Source organism: Echinops telfairi, unplaced genomic scaffold, assembly GCF_000313985.2.
Source record: "Echinops telfairi isolate 266 unplaced genomic scaffold, ASM31398v2 ScPeMD7_8;HRSCAF=38, whole genome shotgun sequence".
Taxonomy (NCBI): Eukaryota; Metazoa; Chordata; class Mammalia; order Afrosoricida; family Tenrecidae; genus Echinops; species Echinops telfairi.
The window spans coordinates 13568703-13578856 of NW_022103905.1; the positions used below are offsets into that span (position 1 = coordinate 13568703).

Below are 10154 nucleotides of genomic sequence, written 5' to 3' on the forward strand. Positions count from 1 at the left end.
GCAGATAGACCCTTCAGGACCAATAATGAGAGTAGCGATACCAGGAAGGGAAGGGGAAGGTGGGGGAGAAGGAGGAACCGATCACAATGATCTACATAAAATCCCCTCCTTGGGGGACGGGCAACACAAAAGTGAGTGAAGGGGAGATATCGGACAGTGTAAGACATGAAAAAAATAATAATTCAAAAATTATCAAGGGTTCGTGAAGGAAGGTGGGAGGGTGGAGGAAGGAGGGGAAAATGAGGAGCTGATACCAAGGGCTCAAGTAGAAAGAATGTTTTAAGAATGATGATGGCAACAAATGTACAAATGTGCTTGACACTATGGATGGATGTATGGATTGTGATAAGAGTTGTACAAGCCCCAGTAAAATGATTTAAAGAAAAAAATCAGCTGTGCCATCCTACTCGTAATCCACACACTAGTCTCCATCACCGTCAAGGCCCCATTTTCCTCTCTCTCCATCCCTGGTAACCATGAATAAATTCTCACGTCCATGCACTGGCTTTTTCTTATCTTCTTACACAAATGAAATCATATACGATCTTGTCGTTTTGAGACAGGTTTAGCTGATGTCACTCAGTGCGTGTTCCAGCTCCATCTGTATTGTAATAAGCTTCCTCCATTATAGATAGCTGCATCGCTTTGTTTCTTTGTTTATCTATCCATTAATGAATATTTGGGTTGTTTCCAGAAGATATATGAAGGTTTCCACTCCTCTAAACAGTTACAATCGAGGAAACCCACAGGAACAGTTCTATCCTGTCCTGTAGTGTCACTACAGGTCATACTCGAAACTGGCAGCGACTTTGGTTTTTGAGGGTGAGAACGTTCCCAGATTTGGGGAGGCTAGTGAGACAAAGACTGTTAAGACCGCCCGATGCGGAGGTCATCACAGCTAGAAAAGGCCCATAGTAACTGCAGCCTAATCAAGAGAGATTCTCTGTCCTCATAAGCAAGGGCAATTTACGGGGTCCACTCCCTCTCCCCTGCTTAGTATATCCAGTTTTAAAGACTCCTTCATTGGTCCAACCAGGTTTCTGCACTGCGTTTTATTTTTACCTAGATTAGAAGATCCCCCAACACCATAAGTTGTTTCTGTCCTCAGATATGCCTAAAGTAAGTATCCCTTTGGAAACCAAGCTCCTACTCGGAATGCACCTTTGAGAATGCGTTTTGAAGCCAGGAGGTTAAAATGATAGAAACTAAATTGAGGGGGCAAGACACTCTCTCAGAAAGAATCAATAATGCCTTGCTAAGGAGAGAGAAACAACCCTCAATATAGATTTGCTAACACTGAAATAAAGATTTTGTGTTAGTAAAAGGACTTTGAATCAGCAAGAGAACAAGCCAACGACATAAAAGGCATTAGAGATGAGAGGAGCATAAAGTATGTGAACAGAAAACAAACACTCATAAGCCAGAAGAAATCAATAGGCAATATCTTTAGACATTTTGTTGGAGTGTGAGAGGAAATTGAAGACACATCATGTAATTATTTTTCAAATGAGGATGGAATGAGATTCTGTACATGAGAAAGGTAACTCTAAAGTAATAGAAGTTTTACAAGTCATGTATGAACATCAATCTCATAATTCTACAAACATAGCTCAATGTGTACATTTTTTAAGTCATCCCAAAGCAGCTGGTAATTGGGGTGCAGAAACAAGATGAACTCATATTCAACAAGGGGTGATGAGCCTCCACAGACCAACAAATTTGATCATAAATGTTTGCTACTTGAATGTTTTGACCTCACAGAAAAAAATTTTCCCATTGAAAGAAATACTATAAATGTTATCCTTTCTAAGTTAGACCTTCCCCATATGTATTTGCACCTCACATACAAACATAATTACTCTACAGCTATCGAGCTTTTAAAGTCACTCAAAATTTATAACAATAGACCCCAATGGTATTAATGGTATTCTAGAAATTAGGTTATCACTTTAAAAAGTTATACATGAGACCAAGGAATAAAAATGCTTACATTGCTAGGATAAAATAATAATAATTTATAAGTTATCAAGGGTCTATAACAGAGAGGGGAGCGGGGAAGGAGGGGGAAAAATAAGCTAATACCAAGGGCTCAAGCAGAAAGCAAATATTTTGAGAATGATGATGGCAACAAATGTACAAATGTGCTTGACACAATGGATGGATGTATGGATTGTGATAAGAGCTGTACGAGCCCCAAATAAAATGCTTATTAAAAGAAATAAACTTTGATGAGACGCCTAAAAAATGCTTACATTTTATAATCTACTACATAGAACAGGACAGAATAAATTTTGAACCTGACATAATTTCCCATAACTACTGCTATCTCTGAGAAGGTAAGCTACACGAACTTTTGATTTCTAGACATTAGCTGTGAACTATGAACATTTCTGACACAGGAAGGACCAGACATCGAAATTCTAATACTTCTCATTGAAAAGGTCTTATACTCCCTGCAGAAAACAGAAACTCATGAAAGAAAATGTACAGGCTCCTACTGTTAGGAAATTGGATACTGTCCACGTACTTTATAGGAAAGGTTTCACATTTTTGTTCAGATGCAGTTCAGAAGGCTTATGAAATTGAGAGCATCCCAAACATAAAGTGAGTGCAGTAGGACTTTCTGAGCAAAATCTGGAGAGTTGTCGGCCAGTGGATTTTTGTGACCTTCCTGGAAAAAGAGTTTAAATATAGTTTAGTTGTCAAAGGATTTGAATGTCTAAAGAATTCTACGGAATTATGGAGGAACTGTCTAATGAGGCAGTATCAGAAAATGCAGGAGCCTGGCCATCTTCATGCACACCTTTATGCACAGGGAGCACCTGCATTTGGGTTCCCTTGACCTCTGACGACTGATGAGACCCTCCTGGTTGCCCTTAGAAAAGAAAGCTGTTCCAAGACAGGCATTCCTAGCTATTTATGTTCCTTTTCTCAAAGCCCTGAGAGTTAGCGGAATGGTCACAAACGGAACCAAATGCTTCTCTTCGGTAGACTCCACTTACCCTGGAAGACTGCTGCTACAAATCATGCTCTACTCTGGGTCCACATTTCATTGACATGTCCTATACATGAAAACCTTATGGTGCCTAACTTATATGCTCATTTTATGCTGCTTCTAAGTGTCCCACTCCCATCTCATGAGTATACCTCATCTCGCCAGTATTTTCTGAAGATTTCTTGTATTTTCAGTCTTCTTGCACATTGCCTCTCTACTGCCCCTCACCACTGGACTGATAAGAGGCCAGCTGTCACTTAATTGCTAATTGCGCCTGCCATCTGGCTTTCTCTAGCATCCTCTTCCTTCCTGTAGTCCCCTCTGCTCCCTGCTGATTTCATCCAGAAGTGACTCAAAAAGTCCTGTGGGGCTACACTGATAGCTGCTCTTTTGTGGTATACTAAAGGGGGTTTGATTGGCATCCAATTTGGCAGCACTTGATAAGCAACGATCACGTGTCCTGCAACTATCCCCCGAACCCACCCCACTGCCATCACGTCAACTTTGGCGTACAGAAACCCTGTAAGGCAGACTAGAAGGCCCCATGGGATCTCCACAGCTGTCATCTTTACAGGAGCAGAGTGTCACAACTTCCCCATGGGGGGGCTGAGGGGTTCAAACTATAGATATTTTGGTTAGCAGTCAAGCGCTTTAACCACTGCTCCTAAGCAACGATAAAAGACCTAAAAGCAATTCATGCTCCAGCCACTCCTCTCAAGCAGTTGGTAAGTGGGGTGAGGAAGCAAAATCCATCTTCAACAAAGGATAAGTAGGACAATCTAATCAGGGAGCAAAAGATGGGGTCCACCACATAGACCAACCAGCCCAGAACATCAAGAGAGAAATGGACTTCAAGCCAGAAGATCTGAACTCTGCTCCTTACTTCCTGAACGTGAGACCTGGAGCAAACCGTCCCACTTCTTCCACCCTATCTCCTCAATGTGGGAGGAGATTGGTGGACAATTACAGGATTGTTGGACTAATTACAGGATATATTTTATTGGGTTGCATTTTATAAACTGTAAACTGCTTGTACGGGGAAGGTAGTGGTTTTATAAGACAAGCAGACCCTGGGAGGTCACAAGGTGGGGAGCAATTAGATCAAGTCTTCAAGCAGGAGCCATCAGTGAAGCTGAGCATCTTCAAAGGTTGACACAGTTCAGCTAGATGATGGGGAAAAAGCAAGCTGAGCATCTTTGGTAGAGAGGTGTGTTTGGACTTCAATTTAACAAGGTGCCCCATTCACCAATTCAAAGATGCAAATGTGAAGAAGGTAAAATCCTTCCCTCAAAATGTAGAGTCATGGAAGCAGAAGGCGAAGGCACGAATAGCTACAAACAGGCTGTAAATTCAAAGAAATGCTTATGAGATCACTGAAGAGAGTTGAGACACTAACCCACTGAGTTCTAGTTCCACCTCTGACCCAGTTAATGTGTGATCCAGCAAAGTCGCTCATCTCCCTTGGACCTTCTTTTCCACATCTAAAACAAAAAAATTGAACTCAATCGAGTCTCCCCCGCACAAACATCCTGTGCGTGATGGTCTTAGATCCAGCATCCAGAGGTTAGGTTAGCATCAAGAGAAATTAGGTGTCAAGATCTGTACACAAAGACCCACGTTGGAAGCGAAAGGGGGGTCACAGAGAGAAAAAGGCCCAAATGGAGTTCATCTGTCCAGCACCAGGTAAATAAAGGAGAAAGCGTAGTCAGAAGTTCAAATTAGATACTGGGATTTTTTGTTTGTAAAAGAGCCGGTCAAAGCCGGACTTCCTGAAGCCAGTTCTGGGTGAAAACAAACTTGCAGCTCGATCACCTCCACAGCACAAGAGGCATTTGCCTCCCAAGCATTTGAGCAGCCAATTTGAGCACTTAAGCCAGACATGCCTAAGTGAAGACAATATTTTACTGAGGGCATGTTTTTTGTACTATATATATTATATATAATAATAATAGGAATATGGTGGCAGCTGTCCCTTTATCCCCTCTCCCTTCAGGATCTTCAAGATAAGAGCCCAAACTAAGTCACCATGGGAATGAGAACGTATTGTATTGGGGCAGGTTGAGAGTCAGAGGCCAGGGAAGCCAGCCACAGACAGATGCTTGAAAACAATCCCGTCTCCTACCCACCCCACCCCCACCCCCTCTAGCTCTGTCCTTGGGAAAGAGGCAGAGGAACCAACAAGTGAGAGTCCAAACTAAAGGCAGGGACTGTGTGACCCACCGAGGAGGGAGCACACTGTTGGCTCAGCATGACCCTGAGGACCAAGGCAAGGCATGAGCAGCCAACCCAAGTCACGGGGGACATGATGGGCCATCCCGTATCGGGCAGTTCTGAGGAAACTTCATTTGCAAGTGTCCTCCCTTGGTGTAAAAGGTACTTTATTTGGGAGGACGACGTAAAGGGAAAAGTCGGCGAAGTCAGATGGGTACCCCTGTGCCTCCCCTGCATCCTCTCCTCCTGGGAGTCTTCTCCGAGGCATCTCCCCACATCTGAAACTCAGACCTCGCTCTTTATCACACACCAGCCACCTGACGACATGTTCATGAAAACACCCTCTGCCCAGGCACACCACCATCTTCCTTCACACGCCGTCTCTGCCTCGCGAACGCTCCTGGAAATAATGCCCTCTTTTACAACTGGCATTCTGAAATGACACGCCAAGACCTCAGAAGAAAGGAGTTCGCTTACACTAAACCGTGTCCGCTAGTTAGTCACTTTGCTCGCTTCTCAAAATTAGCTTAACTTGGTTTCTTTTCCATCTCTTCTGTTGAGACGAGTCTCTAGACTACTCAAGTAAGAATACGTAGGCATAAACCTCAAGTTTGCTTTTGGTGTTTTTTGTGTTATTTTGCTTTCATCTCTACCACAAGTTGTAGGTAGGCCAGACAGCACACTTTAGGGGTCCTGGTCCATAATGACACTTTTTATTACATGAACTGAAATTTTGAAAACACGAAACGTTTTATGGTGAGTTAGGTGATGGTTTACAGTGCAGACGATCAGTTTGACACCCAGCAATTCACACACATTTTGTCTCATCTCATTGGCTGCAATCCCATCCATGTAACATCACTTCTCTTCCTTCCTCCCGTGTTTCCTGCTTCCATTTCTCCTGCTTCCTTTGCCTTTCTAAACGTTCCCCCGGGTAAATGCACTCAACTGGTTGAGTATTCTAAAATGTGAATTTCTCACTAGTGTTATTGTTCCCCCTTACAGACTAGTCTGTGCTTGTCTGAAAATTGAGCTGAAGGCTGGCTGCGAACTAAAACTTTTAAAATAACAAAGGAACCCCAAATATACTAACCAGTACCTGAAATAAACTGGCTGTTTGAAACAGACTTAGACCATGAACATCACAAACCGAGTGTATAAAAAGACTAAGAATATCAGTTTAACTATGATGAAAATGCTACCCCTAGAGGGATGCTTACATCACAAGTTTCCTTCCCTTCTCCTCCCCAGCAAATAAAGAGGAAGAGCTGCTGGACAGTGACTAAGGAGACTGAAAACCGGGTGCAGTTGAATTATGGTGCTGGCCAAGAATGCTGGATATACCATGGGCAGCCAGGTGAATGAGCAAATCTGCCTTCAAGTCCGGCCAGAATGCTCCTTGACAGTGAGAATGGAGATGCCACCATACCTTCTGTGCTTCCCAGACTGGGAAACCCAACAGAAACAAGGAACAAAAACAAAAATAAATGACATTAAAGAAAAGACTGAAAACATATGAAACTGGGATGATAAGGAAAACAAAAAAAATGTTTGCCTACAGCTCTTGACAGTTTGATTATGTCCATGCTTAAGCAACGCTCTAGTCCTCCAGCTCTAAGCAACCAACATCTGATCCATCTTTCAAACTTCACTCTCTCCACTGAACCAGCCCATCATGGGAGCTCAGCTCGGTGGAGAGGGCTGACTCCCAGCCATGCAGTTGAAGCCAGGAGCCCAGAGGGGAGCAGTTAAGTATCCTCTAGCAGTGGCAGCACAAATTATGATGAAGCCCTCAGTAGTCCACTTTTCTTCTTAATGGGCTTTGCATGACTCGTCAGCTATCACGTAGGTTGTACCCTGCACTCTGGCTCTCAAACGACCAACTTTAGCAGGAGGGAGGAGGGAATGCAAAGGGCGGGACAACTTTAATCCTGACTCCTGTCTAAATGAGGAGGAAAGGAAGAAAGAAACAAAGGGAAGTGGTGACCATTTCCTCTTTGGGCACGCAGGTAGCCAGGCCTGAGAGAGGACGCGGGAGAGCTGGAAGAGCACCTGGGGGAGCCCTGGGCCCCAGGACCTGCTAAGATGTGCAGGCGATGGTTGCCATGGTGTCTTGGCTAGTGGGCACGGTTTCATCAGCGCTTCCTTTCTGCCACAGCTCAGTCAACAGCTCACAGTCACTGCCTCAGACAGCAGCAGTAACAAGACAATAGAAAAAATGTTACCTGTAGTTTCACGGCTGCATGATCACTGAAAACTATGCCTGGATGAGTGAAGGACAATCAAAGCAGTACGAGACAGTCAAAGCCATGGCAATGGGAGTAAACATCTTTGAGATTTATTAAACACAGCTGAATTTATTAAATACATTCTATGGCCACAATGCCTTCGTGACTGAGCACCCCTCGCCAAAACTCTTGGGGGTAAGGAAGGGTACTCATCATTGGAGAATCTCTTCAGAAAATGTCAGTTTAAAACAACAACAAAAAAAATCAAGGCTCTTTCCATAGTGATTTCTGATCGTGAGGCTCTGGGTCCACTACTTGGTAAAAAGCATGAACCCTAAGCACAGAAACCAAAGCGATGTCTTTACTGGTCAGCAGCTTAGAGTGCAATCCAGGATGCTCACGGGCTGCCTAGGCCTTGGCCCTCATCAGGCAACGACTGTGGTACTTTTAAGGGTCCTCTCCTCATCCGAAACATGAGGAGGTTGGACTAGATGACCTTTCAGTTCCTTCTGCTCTCTGAGTCTAAGCTTGGGGGTGTTCAGAAAAGAGGGAGCCTCTCAAAGGGTATGAGTCTGCCCATGTGCTAGGGTCTTGATTGTGTCCTCAGGGCCACCCAACCAAAACACTGGCCAAAGATCAGTGGGAGAGAAAAGTAATCACATACACACATCTGACTAAACAATGGGGCAGTGGGCATTGGATCAAGTCTTACGCATTTTCACACACTCAACACCCGGCAGTCCAGACAATTGGCTGAACAAATATGTATTGCATGCACTTGTGGTATGAAATACTTTCAACATACCCCAAAGTTCCCATCATTGGACAAGGCAGCCTACCACCATGCTCATCACTGAGATATTTCATGCTTGCATAAGTCACTCTGTACATCTCTAAAGTACCCAGACCTTTCCTTTTCATAGCCACAATAGCCTTATCAAACCTAAACCAAATAACTGGAAGACAATTTTAACTCCCATAAAAATATTCATTGCACTGAAATGTGTACTTCCATAAGGTTTTCCACCATTCAAGCTATTAGCAATATCAAAAATAAAGCCCCTTGAAGTGAAACAAGCGGTCATCCAGCAGAGAAATAACAAGCCCACATGGAAGAAGCACACCAGCCTGTGCATCATGAGGTGTCATCGGGACCAGGTAACAGTCATCAGAAGACCCTTAACAAACAAACAAACAAATAAAACCGTATGTTGAGAACGAGGAGGGTCGGAGCAGACACCCAAACCCCATCTGTAGAGAATGGAACATCCCCCACAGAGGGGTCCCAAGGAAGAGATGAGTCAACCAGGGCACAGTAAAGCACCGATGAAACACACAATATTCCTCTGGTTCCTTGAGGCTTCCTCACCCACCCACCAACTACCATGACCGCAGTGATGCCTCTCACTTCAGACTAGACCAGAGCATGCACACAGGTACAGATAGGTAAGAGACACACTCAACCCAGGAGCAGGGATGGGAATAGAGATACTAGATGGGTAGAGGGGATGGGGGAGGAAGCAGGAACCGATCATAATGATGGACACACAACCACACACACACACTCCTCCAGGGGGAAGAACAATGGAAACCATGGGGGAAGAAAGACAGTGGTCGGTGTGAGATATGAAAATAATAATAATTTATAATCTATCAAGAGATCACAAGGGTGGGGGAGGGGGGGAAAGAGGAGCTGATACCAAGGGCTCAATAGAAAGTACTTGTCTGGAAAAGAATGATGGCACCATATGTACAAATATGCCTGATACAATTCAAGTATGGATTGTAATAAGAATTACAAGAGCCCTCAATAAAATTATCCAAAAAGTAAATAAATAAAACCCCAATAAATATGAATATTTAAGCATGAGCAAGATTCCCAGAATAATTAATTCCTTACTATGTTATCTTATTCAACATATTATTCCAGAATGAAACCTTATTTTTGTAAAAATGGTATTAAAAGAGAAAAAAAGGATGAATGCAACCAGTACAGTCACACTGATCACTGAACAGGTGCTTCTCAAACTCATCCCAAGAAATTTAGCAGATGTCTGAAAGTCTTTTATTTTAAAAAAGTTAATACATGTACTGGTGTTTTATGTTAAATTCTACACAGTTTAAGTACTTGAGAACTGGCAAGGCAGAGTTCAAAATCTCTAGGAGAAAAATAAAATAAATGCAAACACTATACCTTGATTAAGGTGAGTACTTGTTTCTCAGAAGCTTCGGAGATTTGAGTTCCCAACACTTCAGCAAAGAGACTTCCACTCACATGTCCTCTTCAAGAAAGTCACTCTTTGTCTACTACCAAGAGAAATGTTAAAGTCAGAATCGCCTAAGTACATCACTTTTTCAAAAGACTCTTTTCAAGAGCGGCTCACTCTACCAACTTTCCAATCAGGCATCTGCAAATAAAGCCACAATCCAGCTAATGAGTCTCAGCTGTTCGTCATATGGCCTTGCAGCCCAGTCAAGTGATGTTTCCTTTCAAGCTTACTAAGATCTAATTTGACTGGCCTCTCAGACAGAGGCTTCAGCGATTAACCATTTACTAGAGCTAGGAGCCTAGTGCTCCAATTGTTTCTCCCTCATCCCCAAACAAAAAGGTAGGATACTTGTTTTGTTTGTTTTTTACATCAATTTATTGGGGCTCATACAATTCATCACAATACATAGATCAATTGTGTAAAGCACATCTATACATTTGTTGCCCTCAT

General features: G+C 43.2%; 1 protein-coding gene across 2 annotated transcripts in view; it reads right to left on the reverse strand.

The window, feature by feature from the left end:
* The window catches only part of RAB27A (RAB27A, member RAS oncogene family), a 90178-nt gene that overhangs the window by 44987 nt on the left and 35037 nt on the right, over positions 1–10154 (reverse strand). For both annotated transcript variants that reach the window (XM_004709438.2, XM_045286513.1), the window contains exon 2: positions 9629–9741. The gene's annotated coding sequence lies outside the window, so the exon portion shown is untranslated. The remainder of the gene's footprint in view (positions 1–9628; positions 9742–10154) is intronic.